Source organism: Anomaloglossus baeobatrachus, chromosome 7 (genome assembly GCF_048569485.1).
Source record: "Anomaloglossus baeobatrachus isolate aAnoBae1 chromosome 7, aAnoBae1.hap1, whole genome shotgun sequence".
NCBI lineage: Eukaryota > Metazoa > Chordata > Amphibia > Anura > Aromobatidae > Anomaloglossus > Anomaloglossus baeobatrachus.
In genome coordinates, this window is record NC_134359.1 from 164482417 (window position 1) to 164497660 (window position 15244).

The window sequence follows — 15244 nt, forward strand, 5'->3', positions numbered from 1 at the left end:
AAGAGAACGAGAAGAGAGAGAGGAGAGAAGGAGAGAGACGAGAGAAAAAGATGAGATAGAAGAGAGAGAGTAGAGAGGGAGAGAAGAGAGAGAGGGAGAGAGAAGAGAGAAGAGAGAGAATAGAGAGTGAAGAGAGTAAAGAGAAAGAAGAGAGAATAGAGAGAGAGAAGAGAGAGAGAAGAGAGAGAAGAGAAAGAGAATAGAGAGGAGAGAGAGAGAATCAAGAGGGAAAGAGAAGAAAGAGAAGAGAGAGCAGAGAGAGAGGATAGAGAGATAAGGGGGGAGAGGAGAGAGAAGAGAGAAGAGAGGTGAGAGAGAATAGAGAGAGGAGAGAGAGTGGAGAGAGGGACAGAGAAGAGAGAGAGGAGAGAGAGAAGAGAGAGGAGAGAGAAAGAATAGAGGAGAGAAGGGAGAGAAGAGAGAGAAGAGAGGAGAGAAAGAGAGAAGAGGGAGAAAAGAGAGAGGGGAGAGAGAGAAGAGAGAGAGAAAAGAGAGGAGAGTGAGGAAAGAGAAGAGAGAGAAGAGAGAGAGAGGACAGAGAGTCAAAAGGGAGAGAGAAGAGAGAGAGGAGAGAAAGGGATGAAGAGGAGAGACAAGAGAGAGAGAAGAGAGAGAGAAGAGAGAGAAGATAGAGAGTAGAGAGATAGGAGAGAGAGGAGAGAGTAGAGAGAGAAGAAAGAGAAGAGACAGAAGAGAGAGAGGAGAGAGGAGGGAGGGAGAGACGAGAGAGAGATGAAAAAGAAGCGAGAGGAGAGAGAGAAGAAAGAGGAGAGAGAGAGAGGAGAGAGGGAGAGAGAAGAGAGAGCGGAGAGAGAGGAGTGAAAGGGAGAGGAGAGACAAGAGAGAGAAGAGAGAGAAGATAGAGAGGGAAGAGAGTAGAGAGAGAAGAGAGAGGTGAGAGTACAGAGGGAGGAGAGAGAGAGGAACGAGGGAGAGAGAAGAGAGAGAGAAGAGAGACAGAAGAGTGGGGAGAGAGAGAAGAAAGAGGAGAGAGAAGAGAGAGGGGAGAGTGAGAGGAGAGAGAGCAGAGGGAGAGAGATAAGAAAGAGGAGAGAGAGGAGAGAAGAGAGAAAAGAGAGAGACAAGAAAGACAAAAGAGAGAGAAGAGAGGGAGTCAAAAGGGAGAGAGAAGAGAGAGAGGATTGAAAGAGAGGGAGAGGAGAGACAAGAGAGAGAAGAGAGAGAAGATAGAGAGGAGAGAGGAGAGATAGAGAGAGAGGAGAGAGGGAGAGAGAAGAGAGAAAAGAGAGACAGAAGAGAGGAGAGAGAGGAGAGAGAGGAGAAATAGAAGAGAGAGAAGAGAGAGAAGAGAGAGGAGAAAGAAGAGATAGAGAAGAGAGTAAGAGTAGAGAGAGTAGAGAGAGAAGAGAGAGAGGAGAGAGAAGAAAGAGAGAAGAAAGAGAAGAGAGAAGAGAGAGGAGAGTGAGGAGAGAGAGGAGAAATAGAAGAGAGAGAAGAGAGAGAGGAGAGAGAAGAAAGAAGAGAGAGAGGAGAGAGGGAGAGAAGAGAAAGGGATGAGAGAGAGAAGAGAGAGGAGAGAGAAGAAAGAGAGAAGAGAGGAGAGAGAGAGGAGAGAGAAGAGAGAGAAGAGAAAGAAGAGAGAGGTGAGAGGGAGAGAGAAGAGAGAAAAAGATGAGAGAGAAGAGAGAGAGGAAAGAGGGAGAGAAGAGAGAGAGGGAGAGGAGAGAGAGAGGGAGGAGAGAAAGAGGGAGAGGAGAGACAAGAGAGAAGAGAAGATAGAGAGGGGAGAGAGTAGAGAGAGAGGAGAGAGGAGAGAGAGGAGAGAGAGAAGAAAGAGAGAAGAGAGAGAGGAGGGAAGAGAGAGGGAGAGAGGAGAGAGATGAGAGAAAGAAGAGAGAGGAGAGAGAGGAGAGAGGAGAGAGAGATGAGAGAGAGGAGAGAGAGAAGAAAGAAAGGAGAAAGAAGAGAGAGAGGAGAGAGAAGAGAGAGAAGAGAAAGAAAAGAGAGAGAGGAGAGAGCGAGAGAGAAGAAAGGCGAGAGAGAGGCAAGAGAGAGGAGAGAGGGAGAGAGTAGGGAGAGCGAGAGAAGAGAGAGAATAGAGAGTGAAGAGAGTAAAGAGAAAGAGAAGAGAGAGAGTAGAGAGAGATAAGAGAGAAACGGGTGAGAGAGAAGAGAGAGGAGAGAGGGAAGAGTGAGGGGCTCCCACTTCCAGAAATTTACCACCCATAGCCCGGGCTTTCCATCCATGGATGAGGACATGAAACTCCGCTTCCTACTGGGGGAAGAGGAATCAATGGTGGAGATCGCCGCCCAATATGTCACCACATGTCATAAGCTGAGGGGAACCTAAGACCCCTAAATGGACTGTCAGAGCCCAAATTGTGCCCCCCAACTCCCCATAACCCTGATCCCCTCCCACCACACTTACTGTATTTCTCTTGCTTTGGCAACACTAATTGTATTTTGGTCCTGCCAATAAAGCATATTTGAATTTGAATTTGAGAGGGAAGAGAGAAGAGCGAGAAGAAAGAGAGAAGAGAGAGAAGAAAGAGGAGAAAGGAGAGAGAGAAAAGAGAGGAAAGAGAAGAGAGAGAAGAAAGAGAGAAGAGAGAGGAGAGAGGGAGAGAGGAGAGAGAGATGAGAGAGAAGAGAGAGAAGAGAAAGAGAAGAGAGAGAGGAGAGAGGGAGAGAGAAGAGAGAAAAAGATGAGAGAAGAGAGAGAGAGAAGAGAGGGAGAGAAGAGAGAGAGACAAGAAAGAGAAGAAAGAGGGGAGAGAGAGAGGAGAGAAAGAGAGGGAGAGGAGAGACAAGAGAGAAGAGAGAAGAGAAGATAGGGGAGAGAGTAGAAAGAGAGGAGAGAGTAGAGAGAGAAGAGAGAAGAGAGAGAAGAAAGAGAAGAGAGAGAGGAGAGGGAGAGAGGAGAGAGATGAGAGAGAGAAAATAGATTGGATAGAGAGAAGAATGAGAGAAAAGAGAGAAGAAAGAGAGGAGAGAGGAGAGAGAGAAGAGAAAGAGAAGAGAGAGGAGAGAGGGAGAGAAGAGAGAGGGAGAGAGAAGAGAGATGAGAGAGAGGAGAGAAAGAGGAGAGAGAAGAGAGAGAGAAGAGAGAAAAGAGAAAGAGAATAGAGAAAGGAGAGAGAGAATCAAGAGGGAAAGAGAAGAAAGTGAAGAGAGAGCAGAAAGAGAGGAGAGAGAGATAAGGCGGGAGAGGAGAGAGAAGAGAGAGAAGAGAGAGAGAAGAGAGGTGAGAGAGAATAGAGAGAGGAGAGAGAGTGGAGAGAGGGACAGAGAAGAGAGAGAGAGGAGAGAGAGAAGAGAGGAGAGAGAAAGAATAGAGGAGAGAAGGGAGAGAAGAGAGAAGAGAGGAGAGAAAGAGAGAAGAAGGAGAAAAGAGAGAGAGGGGAGAGAGAGAAGAGAGAGAAAAGAGAGGAGAGAGTGAGGAAAGAGAAGAGAAAGAAGAGAGAGAGAACAGAGAGTCAAAAGGGAGAGAGAAGAGAGAGAGGAGAGAAAGGGATGAAGAGGAGAGACAAGAGAGAGAAAAGAGAGAGAGAAGAGAGAGAAGATAGAGAGTAGAGAGACAGGAGAGAGAGGAGAGAGTAGAGAGAGAAGAGAGAGAAGAGACAGAAGAGAGAGGAGAGAGGAGGGAGGGAGAGAAGAGAGAGAGAGATGAAAGAGAAGCGAGAGGAGAGAGAGAAGAGAGAGGAGAGAGAGAGGAGAGAGGAAGAGAGAAGAGAGAGCGGAGAGAGAGAGGAGTGAGAGGGAGAGGAGAGAGAAGAGAGAGACGATAGAGAGGGAAGAGAGTAGAGAGAGAAGAGAGAGAGGTGAGAGTACAGAGGGAGGAGAGAGAGAGGAGAGAGGGAGAGAGAAGAGAGAGAGAAGAGAGACAGAAGAGAGGAGAGAGAGGAGAGAGAAGAAAGAAGAGAGAGAAGAGAGAGGGGAGAGTGAGAGGAGAGAGAGGAGAGGGAGAGAGATAAGAAAGAGGAGAGAGAGGAGAGAAGAGAGAAAAGAGAGAGACAAGAAAGAGAAAAGAGAGAGAAGAGAGGGAGTCAAGAGGGAGAGAGAAGAGAGAGAGGATTGAAAGAGAGGGAGAGGAGAGACAAGAGAGAGAAGAGAGAGAAGATAGAGAGGAGAGAGGAGAGATAGAGAGAGAGGAGAGAGGAGAGAGAGAAAAGTGAGAAGAAAAGAGAGACAAAAGAGAGGAGAGAGAGAGGAGAGAGAGAAGAAAGAGGAGAGAGGGAGGAGAGAGAGAAGAAAGAGGAGAGAGGGAGGAGAGAGAGGAGAGGGAGAGAGATAAGAAAGAGGAGGGAGAGGAGAGAAGAGAGAAAAGAGAGAGACAAGAAAGAGAAAAGAGAGAGAAGAGAGGGAGTCAAGAGGGAGAGAGAAGAGAGAGAAGAGAGAAAAAGATGAGAGAGAAGAGAGAGAGGAGAGAGGAAGAAAAGAGAGAGAGGGAGAGGAGAGAAAGAGAGGGAGAGAAGAGACAAGAGAGAAGACAGCAGAGAAGATAGAGAGGGTAGAGTGTAGAGAGAGAGGAGAGAGTAGAGAGAGGAGAGAGGAGAGAGAAGAGAGAGAGAATAAAAAGAGAAGAGAGAGAGGAGAGAAGAGAGAGGGATAGAGGAGAGAGAGATGAGAGAGAGAAGAGAGAGGACAAAGAAGAAAGAGGGAAGAGAGAGAGGAGAGAGGAGAGAGAGATGAGAGAGGAGAGAGAGAAGAAAGAGAGGAGAAAGAAGAGAGAGAGGAGAGAAAGAAGAGAGAGAGGAGAGAAAGAGAAGAGAGAGAGGAGAGAGCGAGAGAGAAGAGAGGCGAGTGAGGCAACAGAGAGGAGGGAGAGCAAGAGAAGAGAGAGAAGAGAGAGTGAAGAGAGTAAAGAGAAAGAGAAGAGAGAGAAGAGAGAGAGTAGAGAGAGATAAGAGAGAAAAGGGTGAGAGAGAAGAGAGAGGAAAGAGAGAAGAGAGAGAAGAGAGAGAAGAAAGAGAGGAGAGAGAAGAGAGAGAAGGGAGAGGAGAGAGAGAGGAGAGAAAGAGATGGAGAGGAGAGACAAGAGAGAGAGAAGAGAGAGAGAAGATTGAGAGAAGAGAAAGAGCAGAGAGGAGAGAGAGAGGAGAGAGGAAGAGAGAAGAGAGAGCAGATAGAGAGAGGAGTGAGAGGGAGAGGAGAGACAAGAGAGAGAAGAGAGAGAAGATAGAGAGGGAAGAGAGTAGAGAGACAAAAGAGAGAGAGGTGAGAGTACAGAGAGAGGAGAGACAGAGGAGAGAGGGAGAAGACCAAAGTCATGGTGTTTCAGAAGAGGAACCAGAACAAAATAAACACTCCCTCCTTCACATTAAATGGCTCCACGCTGGAGAACACCAGCAGCTACACCTACCTCGGTCTGGAGCTAAGCAATAACGGGAGCCTCAAGCAAGCAGCAGAAGCCCTGAAAGGAAAAGCATGCAGAACCTTCTATGCCATCAGAAGACAACTGTACCACCTCAAACCACCTGTGAGAGTCTGGCTCAAGATATTTGACAGCGTCATCACCCCTATACTGCTATATGGCAGCGAGGTATGGGGCCCAGTGACCTACCCAGACCACACAAAGTGGGATTCCAGCCCTACCGAAGTCTTCCACATGGAGTTCTGTAAATATCTCCTCCAAGTCCATCGCAGCACCTCAAACATAGCCTGTAGGGCAGAGCTGGGCCGATTCCCCTTATGGTTCACTATACACAAGAGGGCGCTATCACACCAGGCACACACACAGAACAGCAACCCCAGCTCCTACCATCATAAAGCCCTGCTGAGCCGGAGCCCAGAGCAAGCCAGGAACCCCGGCAGCCAGTCCAGCCAAAGTCAGCAACACCCCCTGACAAAAGCCCAAATAAAAGAGATCTCAGAGAGCTGCAAGATGCAATACATAGAGGACTGGAAGAGTGAATTAGAGAACTCCCAGAAACTCACCGTCTACCGGTCACTGCGGAGGGACTACACTCTGGCCCCATATCTGGAAAGGCTACGCCACCCCAAAGACAGGCAGACCCTGAGCCTGTACAGACTGAGTGCCCACAGCCTAGAGGTGGAAACAGGGCGGCACCGACAGACATACAAGCCGCGAGAGAACAGACTGTGCCAGCACTGCCAGCAGGGGGCTCTGGAGGACGAGACGCATTTCCTACTGCACTGTGACAAATACTCAGCAGTGAGGGGCTCCCACTTCCAGAAATTTACCACCCATAGCCCGGGCTTTCCATCCATGGATGAGGACATGAAACTCCGCTTCCTACTGGGGGAAGAGGAATCAATGGTGGAGATCGCCGCCCAATATGTCACCACATGTCAAAAAGCTGAGGGGAACCTAAGACCCCTAAATGGACTGTCAGAGCCCAAATTGTGCCCCCCAACTCCCCATAACCCTGATCCCCTCCCACCACACTTACTGTATTTCTCTTGCTTTGGCAACACTAATTGTATTTTGGTCCTGCCAATAAAGCATATTTGAATTTGAATTTGAATTTGAGAAGAGAGACAGAAGAGAGGAGTGAGAGAGAAGAGACAGAGATGAGACAGAGGAGAGAGAGAAGAGAGAGGAGAGAGAGATGAGAGAGGAGAGAGAAGAGATAGAGAAGAGAGTAAGAGTAGAGAGAGAGGAGAGAGAGAAGAAAGAGAGAAGAAAGAGAAGAGAGAGAGGAGAGAGGAAAGAGGGAGAGAGGAGAGAGAGACGAGAGAGAGAAGAGAGAGGAGAGAGAGAGAAGAAAGAGAAGAGAGAGAAGAAAGAGAGGAGAGAGGAGAGAGAAGAGAGAGAGGAGAGAGAGAGGAGAGAGGGAGAGAGAAGAGAGAAAAAGATGAGAGAGAAGAGAGAGAGGAGAGAGGGAGAGAAGAGAGAGGGAGAGGAGAGAGAGAGGAGAGAAGAGAGTAGAGAAGATAGAGCAGGGAGAGAGTAGAGAGAGAGGAGAGAGTAGAGAGGGGAGAGAGAGGAGAGAGAAGAGAGAGAAGAAAGAGAGGAGAGAAGAGAGAGGGAGAGAGGAGAGAGATGAGAGAGAAGAGAGAGGAGAGAGACAAGAAAGAGGAAAGAGAGAGGAGAGAGATGAGAGAGAGGAGAGAGAGAAGAAAGAGAGGAGAAAGAAGAGAGAGGAGAGAGAAGAGAGAGAAGAGAAAGAAAAGAGAGGAGAGAGCGAGAGAGAAGAGAGGCGAGAGAGAGGCAAGAGAGAGGAGAGAGGGAGAGAGGAGGGAGAGCGAGAGAAGAGAGAGAATAGAGAGTGAAGAGAGTAAAGAGAAGAGAGAGAGTAGAGAGAGTAGAGAGAGATAAGAGAGAAAAGGGTGAGAGAGAAGAGAGAGGAAAGAGAGAAGAGAGAGAGGAAAGAGAGAAGAGAGAGAAGAGAGAGAAGAAAGAGAGAAGAGAGAGAAGAAAGAGAGGAGAGTGAGGAGAGAAAGATGGAAAGGAGAGACAGAAGAGAGAGAAAAGAGAGAGAGGAGAGAGAGAAGATAGAGAGTAGAGAGAGGAGAGAGAGGAGAGAGGAGAGAGAGAGAGAAGAGACAGAAGAGAGAGAGAAGAGAGGAGAGAGAGATGAGAGGAGAGAGAAGCGAGAGGAGAGAGAAGCGAGAGGAGAGAGAGAGAGAGGAGAGAGAAGAGAGGGTAGAGAAAGAGCAGAGAGAGGAGAGAGAGAGGAGAGAGGAAGAGAGAAGAGAGAGCGGAGAGAGAGAGGAGTGAGAGGGAGAGGAGAGACAAGAGAGAAGAGAGAGAAGATAGAGAGGGAAGAGAGTAGAGAAAGAGAAGAGAGAGAAGTGAGAGTACAGAGAGAGGAGAGAGAGAGGAGAGAGGGAGAGAGAAGAGTGAGAGAGAAGAGAGACAGAAAAGAGCGGAGAGAGGAGAAAGAGAGGAGAGTGGGAAAAGAGAGGAGAGATTAGAGAAGGGAGAGAAGAGAGAGTAGAGAGATAGAAAAGAGAGGGAGAAGCAAGAGAGGAGAGAGAGAAGGAGAGAGAGGAGAGAGAATGGAGAGAGAAGAGAGAAAAAAGAGTGGAGAGAGAGGAGAGATAGAGAAGAGAGAGAGAGGAGAGAGAGAGAAGAGATAGAGAAAAGAGAGAAGAGATGGAGTGGAGAGAGGAGAGAGAAGAGAGAGCGAGAAGAGATTAAAGAACAGAGAGAATAGAGAGAGAGGAGAGAGAAAAGATAGAGGAGAAGAAGAGAGAGAAGAGAGAGGAGAGAGAAAGAAGAGAGGAGAGAAGGGAGAGAAGAGAGGAGAGAAAGAGAGAAGAGAGAGGAGTGAGAGAGAGAAGAGAGGAGAGAGATGAGACAAAGGAGAGAGAGAAAAGAGGAGAGAGAGGAGAGAGAGGGGAAAGAGAGATAAGAGAGAGGAGAGAGAGGAGAGAGAGACAAGAAAAAGAAAAGAGAGAGAAGAGAGAAGATAGAGAGCGGAGAGAGTAGAGAGAGGAGAGAGAGAGAGGAGACAGAGAGAAGAGAGGGAGAGAGAAGAGAGAAGAGATGGAGAGAGAAGAGAGGAGAGAGGGGGAGAAGAGAGAGAGAGATGAGAGAGAAGAGAAAGGAGAAAGAAGAAAGAGAGAAGAGAGAGAAAAGAAAGAGAGGAGAAAGGAGAGAAAGAAAAGAGAGGAGAGAGGAGAGAGAAGAGAGAGAAGAGAGAGAAGAGAAAGAGGCGAGAAGGAGAGAGAAGAGAGAGAGGCGAGAGAGAGGCGAGAGAGAGGAGAGAGAGAGAAGAGAGTGCGAGAGAAGAGAGAGAATAGAGAGTGAAGAGAGTAAAGTGAAGAGAGAGAAGAGAGAGAGAAGAGAAAAAAAGTCGAGAGAGAAGAGAGCGAAGAGAGCGATGAGAGATAAGAGAGAGATGAGAGAGAGGAGAGAGAGGAGACAGAGAAGAGAAAGAGAGGAGAGAGACAGAGATTGGAGAGAAGAGAGAGGAGGGAGAGAAGAGAAAGAGAATAGAGAGAGGATAGAGAGAGGACAGAGGGAGAGAGAAGAGAGAGAAGAGAGGAGAGAGAGATAGGGAGAGGAGAGAGAAAAGAGAGAGGTGAGATAGAATAGAGAGAGGAGAGAGAGTGGATAGAGGGAGAGAGAGAAGAGAGAGGAGAGAGAAAGAGAGAGGAGAGAGAAAAGGGAGAGGAGAAGAAGAGAGAGAGAAGAGAGAGGAGAGAGAGGAGAGAGAAAGAAGAGAGGAGAGAAGGGGAAGAGGAGAGAAGGGAGAGAAGAGTGAGAAGAGAGTAGAGAAAGAGACAAGACAGAGAGAATAGAGAGAGAGGAGAGAGAGAAGAGAGATGAGACAGAGGAGAGAGAGAAGAGAGATGAGACAGAGGAGAGAGAAAAGAGAGTGAGGAGAGAGAGAAGAGAGAGGAGAGAGAAGAGAGAGAAGTGAGTGAGAGGAGAGAGAGGAGAGAGAAAAGAGAGGAGAGAGAGTGGATAGAGGGAGAGAGAGAAGAGAGAGAGGGGAGAGAAAGAGAGAGAAGAGAGAGAAGAGAGAGAAGAGAGAAAAAGGAGAGAGAGAAGAAAGGAGAGAGAGAAAAGAGAGAAGAAATGGAGAGGAGAGAGAAGAGAGAGAGGAGAGAGAAGAGAGAGTGATAAGAGATTAAAGAACAGAGAGAATAAAGAGAGAGAGAGGAGAAAGAAAAGATAGAGGAGAAGAAGAGAGAGAAGAGATAGGAGAGAGAAAGAAGAGAGGAGAGAAGGGAGAGAAGAGAGGAGAGAAAGAGAGAAGAGAGAGAGAGGAGAGAGGAGAGAGAGAGAAGAGAGGAGAGAAATGAGACAGAGGAGAGAGAGAAGAGAGAGAGAGGAGAGAGAGAGGAGAGAGAGAGAGGAGAGAGAGATAAGAGAGAGGAGAGAGAGACAAGAAAGAGAAAAGAGAGAGAAGAGAGAAGATAGAGAGGGGAGATATTAGAGAGAGGAGAGAGAGGAGACAGGGAGAAGAGAGGGAGAGAGAAGAGAGGAGAGAGAAGAGAGAGTAGAGAGAGTAGAGAGAAGAAAAAGAGAAGAGAGAGAAAAGAAAGAAAGAAGAGAGAAGAGAGAGAGGAGAGAGAGGAGAGAGAAGAGAGAGAAGAGAAAGAGAAGAGAGAGAGGAGAGAGGGAGAGAGAAGAGAGAGGCGAGAGAGAGGCGAGAGAGAGGAGAGAGAGAGGAGAGAGCGAGAGAAGAGAGAGAATAGAGAGTGAAGGGAGTAAAGAGAAGAGATCAGAAGAGAGAGAGAAGAGAGAGAAGAGAAAAAAAGTCAAGAGAGAGAAGAGATAGAAGAGAGCGATAAGAGAGATAAGAGAGAGATGAGAGAGGAGAGAGAGGAGACAGAGAGAAGAGAGAGAGGAGAGAGACAGAGAGTGGAGAGAAGAGAGAGGAGAGCGAAGAGAAAGAGAATAGAGAGGAGAGAGAGAGGACAGAGGGAGAGAGAAGAGAGAGAAGAGAGAGAGGAGAGAGAGATAGGGAGAGGAGAGAGAAAAGAGAGAGGTGAGAGAGAATAGAGAGAGGAGAGAGTGGATAGAGGGAGAGAAAGAGAGAGATAGAGAGGAGAAAGAAAAGAGAGAGAGGAGAAGAAGAGAGAGGAGAGAGAAAGAAGAGAGGAGAGAAGGGAGAGAAGAGAGGAGAGAAAGAAACAAGAGAGAGAGAATAGAGAGAGAGGAGAGAGAAGAGAGAGAAGAGAGATGAGACAGAGGAGAGAGAGAAGAGAGAGAGGAGAGAGAAGAGAGAGAGAAGAGAGTGAGAAGAGAGAGAGGTGAGAAAGGAGAGAGAAGAGAGAGAAGACAGTGAGAAGAGAGAGAGGAGAGAGAAAAGAGAGGAGAGAGTGGAGAGAGAAGAGAGAGAAGAGAAAGACAAGAGAGTGAGGAGAGAGTCAAAAGGTAGAGAGAAGAAAGAGAGGAGAGAGGGGAGAGAGAGATGAGAGAGAAGAGAGAGGAGAGAGAAGACAGAGAGAAGAGAGAGAGAAGAAAGAGAGGAGAGAGAGGAAAGAGAAGAGAAAGAGAAGAGAGAGAGGAGAAAGGGAAATAGAAGAGAGAGAGGAGAGAGAGAGAGGAGTGAGGAAGAGAGAAAAAATAGAGAGAAGAGAGAGAGAAAAGAGAGTGAAGAGAGTAAAGAGAGAGAAAAGAAAGAGAAGAGAGAGATAAGAGAGAGATGAGAGAGAGGAGAGAGGAGACAGAGAGAAGAGAGAGAGGTGAGAGACAGAGAGTGGAGAGAGAGAAGAGAAAGATTATAGAGAGAGGAGAGAGGGAGAGAGAAGAGAGAAAAGAGAGAGAGGAGAGGGAGAGAGGGAGAGGAGAGAGAAAAGAGAGAGAGGTGAGAGAGAATAGAGAGAGGAGAGAGAGAGAGAAGAGATTAGAGAAATGAAAGAAGAGAGAGAGGAGATAGAGATAGAAAAGAGAAAGAGAAGACAGAGAGGAGAGAGAGAAGGAGAGAGGAGAGAAGAGAGAGAGGAGAAGAGAGAGGAGAGAGAGAGGAGAGAGTGGAGAGAGGGAGAGAGAAGAGGGAGAGAAGAGAGAGAATATAAAGTGAATCGACTAAGGAGAGAGTGAAGCGAGAGGGATGAGAGAGAAGAGAAATAGAGAGAGAGGAGAGAGAGAAGAGAAAGAAGAGAGAGGAGAGAGGGAGAGAGAAGATAGAGAGTAGAGAGAGGAGAGAGAGAGGAGAGAGGGAGAGAGAAGAGAGAGAGGGAGTGAGAAGAGAGAGCGAGGAGAGAGAAGAGAGAGGAGAGAGAGAAAGGAGAGAGAGAGAGGGAAAGGAGAGAGAATAGAGAGAGGAGAGAGGGAGAGAGAAGAGAGAGGGGAGAGGAAGAGAAGAGAGAGAAGAGATTAGAGAAATGAGAGAAGAGAGAGAGGAGAGAGAGAGATAGATCTGTGTCAACAGCATTCGGGAAAAACTGTTTAACAGCATCATTAATAAAAGGATTATCGCCTTCCTCACCCAGGGTGACATCCTCAGCAGAAGCCAAGCTGGGTTCATGCCAAACCACTGCACCACCGATCATATCTATACCCTGCAAAGCCTCATCAAGACCCACGTCCACGGCAAAAAAACAGGGGAAAATATTTGCATGTTTCGTGGACTTTAAAAAGGCATTTGACTCAGTGTGGCATCCAGGCCTGTTCCTGAAACTTCTGAAGAGCGGAATAGGTGGCAGAACCTATGACGTGATCAAGAGCTCATACACTGAGAACCGGTGCTGCATGAAGGTGAACGGAAAGAGGACGGCTTTCTTCCGACAGGGCCGTGGGGTCAGACAGGGCTGCAGCCTGAGCCCAACCGTATTCAACATCTATATAAATGGACTAGCAGCAGCTCTAGAGTCATCCCCCACTCCAGGTCTCAGTCTGCATGACCGAGAGGTGAAGATCCTGCTGTACGCAGATGACCTCCTGCTACTCTCCCCAACTGAAAGAGGCCTCCAAGATAGCCTGGCAGTACTGGAAACATTCAGCACCACATGGGCGCTTCTCATCAACCAAAAGAAGACCAAAGTCATGGTGCTTCAGAAGAGGAACCAGAATAAAATAAACACTCCCTCTTTCACATTAAATGGCTCCACGCTGGAGAAAACCAGCAGCTATACCTACCTCGGTCTGGAGCTAAGCAATAACGGGAGCCTCAAGCAAGCAGCAGAAGCCCTGAAAGGAAAAGCATGCAGAACCTTCTACGCCATCAGAAGACAACTGTACCACCTCAAACCACCTGTTAGAGTCTGGCTCAAGATATTTGACAGCGTCATCACCCTTATACTGCTGTATGGCAGCGAGGTATGGGGCCCAGTGACCTACCCAGACCACACAAAGTGGTATTCCAGCCCAACCGAAGTCTTCCACATGGAGTTCTGTAAATATCTCCTCCAAGTCCATCGCAGCACCTCAAACATAGCCTGTAGGGCAGAGCTGGGCCGATTCCCCTTATGGCTCGGTATACACAAGAGGACGCTATCGTATCAGGCGCACATACAGAACAGCAACCCCAGCTCCTACCATCATAAAGCCCTGCTGAGCCAAAGCCCAGAGGAATCCAGGAACCCCGGCAGCCAGTCCAGCCAAAATCAGCAACACACTCTGACAAAAGCCCAAATAAAAGAGATCTTAGAGAGCCGCAAGATGCAATACATAGACGACTGGAAGAGTGAATTAGAGAACTCCCAGAAACTCACCATCTACTGCAGAGGGACTACACTCTGGCCCCATATCTGGAAAGGTTATGCCACCCCAAAGACAGGCAGACCCTGAGCTTGTACAGACTGAGTGCCCACAGCCTAGAGGTGGAAACAGGGCAACACCGACAGACATACAAGCCGAGGAAGAAAAGATTGTGCCAGCACTACCAGCAGGGGGCTCTGGAGGATGAGGCACACTTCCTGATGCACTGTGACAAATACTCAGCAGTGAGGGCCTCCCACTTCCAGAAACTTACCACTCCTACCCCGGACTTTCCATCCATGGACGAGGACCTGAATCTCTGCTTCCTACTGGGGGAAGAGGAATCAATGGTGGAGATCGCCGCCCAATATGTCACCACATGTCATAAGCTGAGGGGAACATAAGGCCCCTAAATGGACTTTCAGAGCCCAAATTGTGCCCCCAACTCCCCATAACCCTGATCCCCTCCCACCCAACTACTGTATTTCTCTTGCTTTGGCAACACTAATTGCATTTTGGTCCTGCCAATAAAGCATATTTGAATTTGATAGAAAAGAGAAAGAGAAGACAAAGAGGAGAGAGAGAAGGAGAGAGAGAGGAGAGAGGGAGAGAGAAGAGAGAATAGAGAGTAAAGAGAGTAAGGTGAGAGAGAAGAGAGAGAGAAGAGAGAGAGAAGAGAGAGAGAAGAGAGAAGAGAGAGAAGAGAGAGAGGAGAGAGAGAGGAGAGAGAGGAGAGAGAAGAAAGAGAAGAGAGAGAGGAGAAAGAGAGAGAAGAGAGAGACAGGAGAGAGAAGAGAGAGACAGGAGAGAGAGAAGAGAGAGAGGAGAGAGAACAGAGAGAGAAGAGAGACAGAGAAGAGAGAGACAGGAGAGAGAAGAGAGAGGGGAGAGAGAGAAGAGAGAGAGGAGAGAGAGAAGAGAGAGGGGAGAGAGAGGAGGGAGAAGAGGGAGAAGAGAGAGAGAAGAGAAAGAGAAGAGACAGAGGAGGGATGGAGAGAGAGAAGAGAAAGAGAAGAGACAGAGGAGGGAGGGAGAGAGAAGAGAGAGAGTAGAGAGAGGAGAGATAGAAGAGAGAGTGGATAGAGAGTGAAGAGAGTAAGTAGAGAGAGAAGAGATTAGAGAGAGGAGAGAGAGGAGAGAGAAGAGAGGGATAAAAGAAAGAGGAGAGAGAAGAGAAAGAGAAATGAGAGAAGAGAGAGTCAAGAGGGAGAGAGAGGAGAGAGAGGGAGAGGAGAGAGAAGAGAGAGAAGAGAGAGAAGAGAGAGAAGAGAGAGCGGAGAGAGAATAGAGAATGGAGAGAGAGGAGAGAGGAGAGAGAGAGGAGGGAGAAGAAGGAGAAGAGAGAGAGGAGAGAGGGAGAGAGAAGAGAGAGAGGAGAGAGAGGAGAGAGAGGAGAGAGAGAGAAGAGAGAGTGGATAGAGAGTGAAGAGAGTAAGGAGAGAGAGAAGAGAGAGAAGAGAGAGAGGAAAGAGGGAGGAGAGAGAGAGGAGAGAAAGAAGAGAGAGAGAAAAGAGAGAGGAGATAGAAGAGAAAGAGAAATGAGAGAAGAGAGGGAGAGTCAAGAGGGAGAGAGAAGAGAGAGAGGAGAGAGAGAGGAGAGAGAGAGGAGAGGAGGGAGAGGAGGGAGAAGAGAGAGAAGAGAGAGAGAAGAGAGAGGGGAGAGAGAAGAGAGAGAGAAGAGAGAGGGGAGAGAGAATAGAGAGGGGAGAGAGAGACGAGAGAGAGGAGAGAGGGAGAGGAGAGGAGAGAGAGTAAAGAGTAAGGTCAGAGAGAAGAGAGAGAAGAGATTAGAGAAGAGAGATAGGAGAGAGAGATAGAAAGAGAGAGAGAAGACAGAGAGGAGAGAGAGAAGGAGAGAGAGAAGGAGAGAGAGAAGAGAGGAGAGAGAGAAGAGAGAAGAGAGGAGAGAGAGACGAGAGAGAGGAGAGAGAGAAGAGAGAAGATGGAGAGAGAGAAGAGAGAGAGGAGAGAGAGAGAAGAGAGAGAGGAGAGAGAAAAGAGAGAAGAGAGAGGAGAGAGAAAGGAGAGAGAAGAGAGAGATAAGAGACAGGGGAGTGAGAGAGAGGAGAGAGGGAGGGAGAAAAGAGAGAGGAGGGAGGGAGAATATACACGAGACCACATGCCCCACAATGGCAATACAAAGCAACAGAGGGCCGCAATATGGCAGAAATAAGGACATTGCTCAACACATTGTGCAGCAAACTCTTGGGACACTAC